The sequence below is a fragment of the Moschus berezovskii genome, chromosome 24 (genome assembly GCF_049115385.1).
Source record: "Moschus berezovskii isolate FMDL1 chromosome 24, NW_MosBer_1.0, whole genome shotgun sequence".
Classification (NCBI taxonomy): domain Eukaryota; kingdom Metazoa; phylum Chordata; class Mammalia; order Artiodactyla; family Moschidae; genus Moschus; species Moschus berezovskii.
This window is the reverse complement of record NC_142483.1, coordinates 7,804,250-7,814,220: the sequence shown is the minus strand read 5'-3', so window position 1 is coordinate 7,814,220 and position 9,971 is coordinate 7,804,250. Positions and strand designations below refer to the sequence as shown.

At 44.5% G+C, this 9,971-nt stretch overlaps 1 protein-coding gene across 2 annotated transcripts in view; it reads left to right on the top strand.

The window, feature by feature from the left end:
• The window catches only part of LRRC2 (leucine rich repeat containing 2), a 79,249-nt gene that overhangs the window by 6,059 nt on the left and 63,219 nt on the right, over nucleotides 1-9,971 (top strand). For both annotated transcript variants that reach the window (XM_055413655.2, XM_055413656.2), the window contains exons 4-6: nucleotides 697-808; nucleotides 2,089-2,207; nucleotides 7,666-7,789. The gene's annotated coding sequence lies outside the window, so the exon portion shown is untranslated. The remainder of the gene's footprint in view (nucleotides 1-696; nucleotides 809-2,088; nucleotides 2,208-7,665; nucleotides 7,790-9,971) is intronic.

The following is a 9,971-nucleotide window of genomic DNA, read 5'->3' as shown; positions in this document are numbered from 1 at the left end:
TTCCAGGCACATGATGACCTCCTTCCTGGTGAAAAATAGTCCCCATCGCCTGTTCCCCCTACCCACCCCAGGGCAGGTAAGCTTCTGCTCTGGCAGGCCCTGCAGGGACCATGACTTGGCTAGAACCAGAGTTATTATGCAAAATATGCTATGGATTATCCGTGAGCTTGAACCTGCTGTGCATCAGGCCCTTTCTGCCCTTCAGAGAGTAAACGAGCCCAGGATGGTGTGACAAGCCACGCTTTGGGGTCACTTTACAGGATGACTTAGAGATGTGTGTTGCCCTTTGGAGCTGCTAATCCACTCAGGGAGCTTGGTGATGACATTTCACAGTTTGCTTAGTTCTCCCCCAGTGGGAGCAGGGACTGGACACCGATGTCTGTCTTCCAGCAAAGGCATTAAACTGAGAAGGGCTTCTCAGTTGAAAGGGTCCTTCAAGCAATTTCAAGGAGCTTGTTGTGTTCTTGGGTTAAGCATCTGAAATGGTCCCTATCTGAGAACAGTCAGGTCATCATCAGACCCTGCTGGGCTACTAGTAAGTGTGCTTATAACATAGTTATGTGAGCGTCAGTGTCAAAGCTCAAGCCTCCACTATAAAATCCGAGAGCAATGAAGCAAGTGGAATTGCTGATGTTCAATCTGTAGAGGTATTTTAGTAAATCTTTTCTCTCCTATTGTGAATGCCTGTTTTAATAGCAGAACCAGATGATGCAGTGGAGATTTTCTCATCAGGGAAAGAAGGAGCTAAGCATCACCTATTCAAAATGATAGCAACAGCAACGCTGATATCACTGGACTGTATGTAAAGGTAAAGATACCCATTTTGCTTTTACTGTTTTTCTGCTGATACATGTTATATGCAAACAGAGAGGACAGGATAAAAAAGCTATTAAAATATTTATTCTGTAAGTTTTTAACTCTGTTTTCCTCTTTAAAAGAAATCCACAATGGAACGATATTTAATAGGTGAAAGATTGTCTTGAAATTTTTTTTTTAACTGACATGTTATATGCATATATTCCTCAGACTTTAGACAAACTATTGGCAAGTCCTTTAAGAAAAAATGTATCAAACTGAGCTTCTAAAGAGTTGCTGCTCCTTTGGTGCTCACAAGTGATCTGAAAGCCTACTTAAGGCCCTAGCATGGAATTTCACAGCCTCCATAATTCATTTACTCCAAAGGATGAACATTTCTGATTTTCGTAGTTTGACTGAATTTTGAATTGACAACATAGAGTCAAAAGATTGACAGACCCATGTGACCCATGACATTGCTGAGCCACTGAATCCACCAACCCTAGAGGCTTCCAGCCTTAGGAAACCATAATAAGTGAGAACATGAATTTCCTTCATAGTCCTAAGTCAGTTGAGATGTCCTTTCACATCTTTTTCTCTAGAATATAATCTATTCTTTCTCCTTTCCTGTTCTTTCTGAATTTTCCCTCTCCTCATCTTTCTGGTAAGGTTTCCATACACACTGGCTCAGACACGCACATGGGAAAAGACATACATTTGGAGGCTCTGGGCTTCCCTGGTGGTCAGTTGGTAAAGAATCTACCTGCAATGCGGGAGACCTGGGTTTGATCCCTGGGTTAGGAAGATCCCCTGGAGAAAGGAAAGGCTATCCACTCCAATATTCTGGCCTGGAGAATTCCATGGACTATATAGTCCACAGGGTCGCCAAGAGGAGGACACAACTGAATGACTTTCACTTTCTTTAGGAGGCTCTGGATTTGAATCTCAGCTCTGTCACTAGTTGATTCACACTAGTTAAGTAGTTTTGTTAAGTCTCAGCTTCTTCATTGTAAAAGAGGAATGATAAAACCTATAGAGAGGGACTTCCTTGGTGGTCCAGTGGCTAAGATTCTGAGCTTCTAATGTAGGGCGCCTAGGTTTGATCCCTGGTCAGCAAACTAGATCCCACATGCTGTGACTAAAGATCCCACATCCCACAATTAAGACCTGGCACAGCCAGATATATATATATATATATTTTTTTTTTAAAAGCCTGTATAGAGATATAATAACAGTAAACAATTGTTTTATTAGTATTATAAATAAAAACTAACATTTATTAACTCTTTTTAGGTGTCTGTTACTGTTCTAAGCTTTATAGGTACAAACACAGTATGCTATACATTGTACACCCAAGACTGGGGACTATCGTCACTCCCACTTCATAGATAAAAGGACAGTGGCACAAAAGGGTAAGCATCTTATCTGAGGTCATATCGACAGTAAGTGACAGTTTGGGGTTTGAACCCAAGCAGCGTGACTTCAAAGCCCTTAATCCATCGTGAGCTCCAGCATTGTTAAAGGTCACACCCAGATGTCTCTGGGTCTCTGCCCTGTGTTTCCATCATCTGTTCCCCAGTGATAAGTTACATGGGGATGGGGGTTGAAACGTCATGCAAAGCTGTGGGGCTGCCAGATAAAGTGAGAAGAGAGGACAGCATTCAGGCCAGACCCGCCTCCCTCAGGGGACATCTCTTGGGCACCGAGGTCATGTCAGCACCAGCAGGGCAGCCCATACAGGCTCTGTTGGGGACTTGCTGTTTTCTTTATTTGAACTCTTTATTTTGAAATAATTATAGATTCACAGGGAATTACAAAGAGATGTGCATGGTGGTACTGCATACCCTCCATCCAGTTTCCTCCAGATTTAGCACCTTGTATAACCACAGTACAAGAGCAAAACCAGGAAATACACTGGTACCATCCACAGAGCTTCTTCAGGTTTCCCTGGTTTCACAAGCACTTGTGTGTGTCTGTGTAGCTCCGTGTAGTTTTATATGTGCAGATTTGCACGTTCACCATCACAGTCAAGATACAGACTTGTTCCATGGTACAGATCCCCTGTGTTTTCCTTTTATACTCACAGCCACTTCCCTCCTTCCTTCCACCCCAAACCTCTGCCAACTACTAATTTTTCCTTCATCTCTGCAATTTTGTCATTTCAGTAATGCTACATACTGCAGAAACCATGCAGTGTGAACTTTTGAGGTTGACTTTTTACATTCAGCCAGATTTCCTTGAGACCCATTTAAACTGTATCAACAGTTGGCTCCTCTGCATTGCTCAGTAGTAGCCCATGATGTGAAGGCATTAGCTTCTTTCATTATTTACCTATTGAAGGATGTTTTGATTGTTGCCAGTTTTTTGGATATTATACCCAAAGCTTCTATGAACATTCATGTGCAGGCCTTTTGAGAACAGACAAAAATCCTTCTCTGGAATAAATACCCGAGAGTTCAATTGCTGGGTCATATGCTAAGTATTTGGGCTTCCCTGGTAGTTTACCTGGTAAAGAAACTGCCTGCATGCAGGAGACCCTGGTTCAATTCTTAGGTTGGGAAGACCCCCAGGAGGAGGGATAGGCTCCAGTATCCTTGGGCTTCCCTGGTGGCTCATATGATAAAGAATCCACCTGAAATGCAGGAGACCTAGGTTCGATCCCTGGGTTGGGAAGGTCCGCTGGAGGAGGGCATGGCAACCACTCCAGTATTCTTGCCTGGAGAATCTCCATGGACAGAGGAGCCTGGCAGGCTACAGTCTATGGCATTGCACAAAGTCAGACATGACTAAGCGACTAAGCACAGGGCAGTCCATGGTAAGTATTAATACGTGTTTAGGTTTTTAGGAAACTGTGAAACTACTTTGCTTTGTTTTTTAAAACTATTCTTTATAAAATAACTTCACACAACAGAAATTATGTTAAGAAAGAATAGTACAAAGAGTTTCATACCATCACCAAGATTAACCAAATGTTAATTTTGCAACATTTGCTGTAGCATTTCCTACATCTCTCTCTTCTCTCTACCTATCATCTCTCTGTCTATCCATCCATCCATCCATCCATCCTTCATTTCATTTCTGAACTGTTTTCAAGTAAGCTGCATACATCATGTCATTTTCCTCTTTGTTGTTGAGTCCCTAGGTCATGTCTGACTGTTTGTGGCCCCATGGACTGCACCACACCAGGCTTTCCTGTCCTTTACTTTCTCCTAGAGTTTGCTCAAACTAATGTCCATTGAGTCGGTGATGCCATCCATCCATCTCGTCCTCTGTTGCCCCCTTCTCCTCTTGCCCTCAATCTTTCCCAGCATCAGGTTCTTTTCCAATGAGTAGCTTCTTCGAATCAGATGGCCAAAGTACTAGAACTTCAGCTTCAGCATCACTTCTTCCAATGATTATTCAGGGTTGATTTCCTTTAGGATTGACTGGTTTGATCTCCTTATAGTCCAAGGCACTCTCAAGAGTCATTTTCCTCCTAAATACTTCATATTTCAGTGCGTATTACCTAAGAACAAGGACATTACATAACCACCATATAGTGGTCAACATGAGGAAATTTAACAATTATTATCTCAAGCACATGTTTTTCAGGTTTTTCAAAATGCAACTGATAGCGGTTCTCCCCCCTGAAATCCAATTCAAGATCATACAGACATTGCATTCACTTGGCATGTCTCCTTGATCTCCATTAATCTGGAAAAATTGCTCATTCTTTTAAGTTAATTAACTAATTAATTTAGGTCTTTTGTGACAGTGACAGTTTTTAATACCGTAGGTCAGCATTTTGTAGAATACCCTTCAGCTTGGCTTTGTGTGCTATCTTGTCATCATTAGAATCAGATTATGGATTTTTGGCATAAGTGCCACTGAAGTGATGTTTCCTGCTCAGGGCACCCTAGCAGGAGGCACAGATAGCCATTTGTTCCAGTGTAGGTGGTGTCGGTGTTGATCATCGATTAACATAGCATCTGCCAGTTTTATCCATTGTAAAGCTATTATTTCTCCCTTTATAATAATAAAGGGAGAAATACTTATAATAAAATACTTATAATAATAAGTATTTTGTGGGGAACTATGAGACTGTCTAATATGAGACTGTGTAAATATCTTGGTGCTCATCAAACTTTCAGCCTCTAGGTTTAGCATTCACTGATGACTCCTTCCTGCAACATTTTTTATAATAAAAAACATTTTTATAAATTGAATTCAATCTTTCCTTCTACATGTATTAGCTGGCATTCTACGGTAGTGTTTTGCTCTTCTCAACTATCTGTCTGTCTATTGGTCAGTCTAGATATTGTCAGTATGGACTCATGGATTATTATTTTATTCAATGGATTATAATCTGTTATTACCATTTTTTTATTTCAGTGCCCAGACTATTGCAGATTTGGTGAGGGGTAACCTCTTCAAGCTGGCTTCTATGTTTTTTTGACACATCCCCGTCCTTCCCTGGTGGCTCAGACAGTAGAGAATCTGCCTGTGATGTAGGAGATCTGGCTTCAGTCCCTGGGTTGGGAAGATCCCCCAGAGAAGGGAATGGCTACCCACACCAGTATTCTTGCCTGGAATATCCCATGGACAGAGGAGCCTGGCAGGCTACAGTCCATGGAATTGCAAAGAGTCTGACATGACTGAGCGACTAACAACAAAAACAACATCCTTCTTGAGGCCTTCCTTACTTTTTGGCACAAGATGTTCCAGGTTTATCTTGTACCTTTCCTGCCCTAGCCCTGGTATCAGCCGCTTCTCTTTGAAGCCCTGGCTTCTTTTACTGGAGAAAGGTGTTGATGCAACATGACCAGTGTGCTGGGTATGCCTATTGCATTGGAGGGGTCACAGCTTCTGAGCCCTCTCATCATCTGGGTTTTGAGCTTTCTGAAGTTGAATTAGGGGGATGCTGCATAACCTCATGCTGCTTGATTGGTTTCTAGTTGCATTCATTCCTAAGACAGCCCCATACACTGGAAATGGGCTGTTTTCTGAGTTGAGGGTTGGAACAGTGCCCTCAGTGACCTTGGCTTGGCCTAGCGGGGCAGCTGCAAGAGCTATTCAGCTGAAGCAGTCCTTGGAGGACAGCAGAGAAGACAGGGCCCCAGCCCGAGGAGAAGACTCCTGAAGCAGCCACCAGACAGAGCATTTGGAAAACGCAGCTGCTTTGCCTCTCTTGCAGCTCCTGTCCCAGAGGAGGCCCTGCTAGATGGAGATATCATTGCTTCTGCTGTTGATTTTGTTATCATTGTACACAACCTTTCTCCTTTCTTAAAAACAAGGAATTTGTGCTGATTCAATTTTTGTCTCAAAATGGTGAAGGAGAATTCCAGGGGTTGCCAGAGCCCAACTGGATTTTGTGATGTTGTGCTCAACATGGCATATACTCATAGCTCTGAGAGCTGAGTTATCAGATATGGTGGTGGGGATGGGCAAAGAGAGCGCGCAAAATAAATAGCATGAAAACAGGACTCTCCGACAGGAGATAACTACCCAGGTTTAAAAACCCTCCTCCAAATGGGCCAAGGGAAACCCGGTTAGTAAGACCAGCCTGCATACCAGGTGTCCTAGTCATTAAGAGTCATTCAGCTCTAGGCCAGTGGGGACCTGGTCTAGCCAGCAGGCTCACAAATGGGACTTTGTGAGATCCTATTTATAAGGAGCAGGGCTGCTTTACTAAGCCTGGGGGCTTCATGGGAGCAAAAAAGTTATGAATCATTGGTTAGAAGAGGGCTGGCAGGAAATATACTTGCAGCCCAGACCAAGGAAGTGAAAGAGTCCCCAGGAAGGGCCATCCCTGACCTTTGCAATAGGGCTCTGAGAAGCCCCTCATTAAAGGAAAGTACTTTCATTCAGCACCAAGATGCAAATACTGACCTTCAACATTGTTAAGGCTTTTACAGGCAAGTTCAAGGTCAGTAAGGCAGAAATTGGGGGAGGCCAACACAGCCTCTTACTAACCTGGGTTTTGCAACACTGCAAATATTTATATGGGTTGCATGGTATTTCTGGCCCTTAATTCAGCTGCTTTTCTGGATAAGCTCACTGGAGCAGGAAAGGCCTTCCTAGGGCTGGTAGCACCGAACTTTCCTGTTAAGAAAATGGTTGTCCCTCTTTCTAATACTCCATGGAGTGAGTTTTATTCCCTAAAAAATCTCACACTGCTTTACACATGACATATTAGTTATCCCATTGTTTCATACTTGCAAAGAATGTAAAATTAGTAAGATGATAAAATATTTAAATTTAAGTAGAAGAGACTTTACTTTGCGACAAAGACATTACTTTTTTCAAAGGTCTGTCTAGTCAAAGCTATGGTTTTTCCAGTAGTCATGTATGAATGTGACAGTTGGACTATAAAGAAAGCTGAGCGTGGAAGAGTTGATACTTTTGAACTGTGGTGTTGGAGAAGACTCTTGAGAGTCCCTTGGACTTCAAGGAGATCCATCCAGTCCATCCTAAAGGAAATCAACCCTGGATATTAATTGGAAGGACTGATACTGAAGCTGAAGCTCCAATACTTTGGCCCCCTGTTGCGAAGAACTGACTCCTTGGGAAAGACCCAGGTGCTGGGAAAGATTGAAAGCAGGAGGGGAGTGGGGCGACAGAGGATGAGATGGTTGGATGGCATCACTGACTCAATGGACATGAGTTTGAGTAAGTTCTAGGAGTTGGTGAATAACAAGGAGGCCTGGAGTGCTGCAGTGCATGCTGCACGAGTCGGACATGACTGAGTGACTGAACTGAACTGAGAGGAGACTAATTTTCTATGAGGGGGGTAGAGAAAGATGAAACTAATATTTATATATGTTCTATTGTGAAGCATTTGATGCTGTATACTGATTGTCCTCACATGAGGTTCTTGTCCCTATTTTATAGACATGAAAACTGAGTCTGGGAAAGACTGAACAACAAGCCTATGATCTCACAACTGGAAGCAGCAGAGCTGAGGCTCAAACCTATGTCAGTCTGATCTCAAAGTCTGCAAGTGCTGTTGAAGCTGGTATGTTTGTACCTGGTTGAAATTGGCCTGTATATTAGGCACTGCTGCTGCTGCTGCTAAGTCGCTTCAGTCGTGTCCGACTCTGTGCGACCCCATAGATGGCAGTCGACCAGGCTCCGCCGTCCCTGGGATTCTCCAGGCAAGAACACTGGAGTGGGTTGCCATTTCCTTCTCCAATGTGTGAAAGTGAAAAGTGAAAGTGAAGTAGCTCAGTCTTGTCCGACTAGTAGCGACCCCATGGACTGCAGCCCACCAGGCTCCTCCGTCCATGCGATTTTCTAGGCAAGAGTACTGGAGTGGCGTGCCATTGCCTTCTCCGATATTAGGCACATAGGATATAAATAGTAAATATCCATGTAACACATGATTACCATTATGTAACCTGAGAAGGCCATGGCACCCCACTCCAGTACTCTTGCCTGGAAAATACCATGGATGGAGGAGCCTGGTAGGCTGCAGTCTGTGGGGTCGCTAAGGGTCGGACACTACTGAGCAACTTCACTTTCACACATTGGAGAAGGAAATGGCAACCCACTCCAGTGTTCTTGCCTGGGGAATCCCAGGGATGGGGGAGCCTGGTGGGCTGCTGTCTATGGGGTCGCACAGAGGACACGACTGAAGCAACTTAGCAGCAGCAGCAGCAGAAACCTGATCCACACTTGAGGATGCCTCTACTTAAAGATTATTATCTTTTTTTCCGTGGTGGCTCAGCAGGAACGAATCTGCCTGCCACTGCAGGAGATGTAGGTTCAGTCCCTGAGTCGGGAAGATCCTCCTGGGGAAGAAAATGGCAACACACTCCAGTATACTTGTCTGGAAAATTCCATGGACAGAGGAGCCTGGCGGGCTACAGTCCATGGGGTTGCAAAAGAGTCAGACATGACTTAGAGACTAAACATACATGAAACGTGAAATATAGTCACCGCAAGCAAAGAGGTCTTTGGATGACTGGGCCAAACCCAAGAGAAGTCTGGAAGCTGTGTTAGCAGTCCACAGCAGCACTGTGTCCCTGACTTTGTCATCTGTGGATGACTTTAGCCTTAAACCTGTGCTCCTTCACTGTGACCTGTGGGTGGTTAAATAGGAAGTAGCTTACCATCTTTCATCTCCCTTCCTCTTCTCTCAGCAATTCCTTTTCCAGGGCTAATTCTTTACTTCCAGGCTCTGCCTGACCTAATGAAGAGGCTGGGACCCCTGAGACATGGCTGTGATCCTGCACAGCTGAACATTTAATATTGATTATGTAGGACGTTTTTTAATTTACAAAGTGCCTTCAATCATGTTGTCTAATGAGGTATCAGCAAGGGTTAAGAAAAGTGGGGAGAAGTAAGGCAAAGATGACAAAAGGCGTAAGATGAGCCTGGGGATGAGGCTGAGCCTCTGGAGAGCGTGGAGGTTGATGAAGAAAGACTGTGTTTGTGAGCCAGCCCCTGAGCATCAGGCTGAGTCAGGACAGGACTTGACAGAATCACTGACCCACAGGCCCCATTTCCCAAGACCCTTGCCTGCTGCAGACCCCAGCTGATACAGAGCCAGGAACTGTGATTTCCCCAGGAGACAGCCACGGCGAACTCGGACAGAAGCTTCCCTCTGATGCTTCACATGGCTTCACGTGGTCAGGACCACAGGACCATTTCGTGATGCGTTTATCTCGGCCCTGGTGGCTTATCCTTAAGAACCTCATTTACAATGGTGCTTTGCCAAAGATAAGAGTTGTGAAGTTGACAAGGCCTGGGACTGTGTCTGTCTTGGCCTGACCTTTTCCACTCCTTTATGAGTCTGATCCATATTCCATTACCTTCAGATAAGCTGTGCTGGCTTGGTGGGGAGTGGGTGCCAGTGAGTAAGCTGCCTGGATTCTACCAGCATTTTCACAGTCTTCCCTGCCATTCTGTACAGAAAAATGAGAATGGAGGCCGATTTTCCAGCAGTGCCGTGGGGAAAATTATTCTGGGCAAGGACTTTATGAACTCTTTCCAGCCACCAAAAATGAGAGACTGCTGAGTCCAGGCATGTCTGGCCAAGCACGTCCTTACGTTTCAAGGATACAGCTTGGAAAGGGTGGGGTGCGGCCCACACAGCAGCCACTCTCTGGCCAGCCCCGAGGCTGGCTGCATGGAGCGGGGTTGGGTTGGTGACCATGTGATGTAACTCCTCCTCCACTCCCCACCCAGGATGCGGG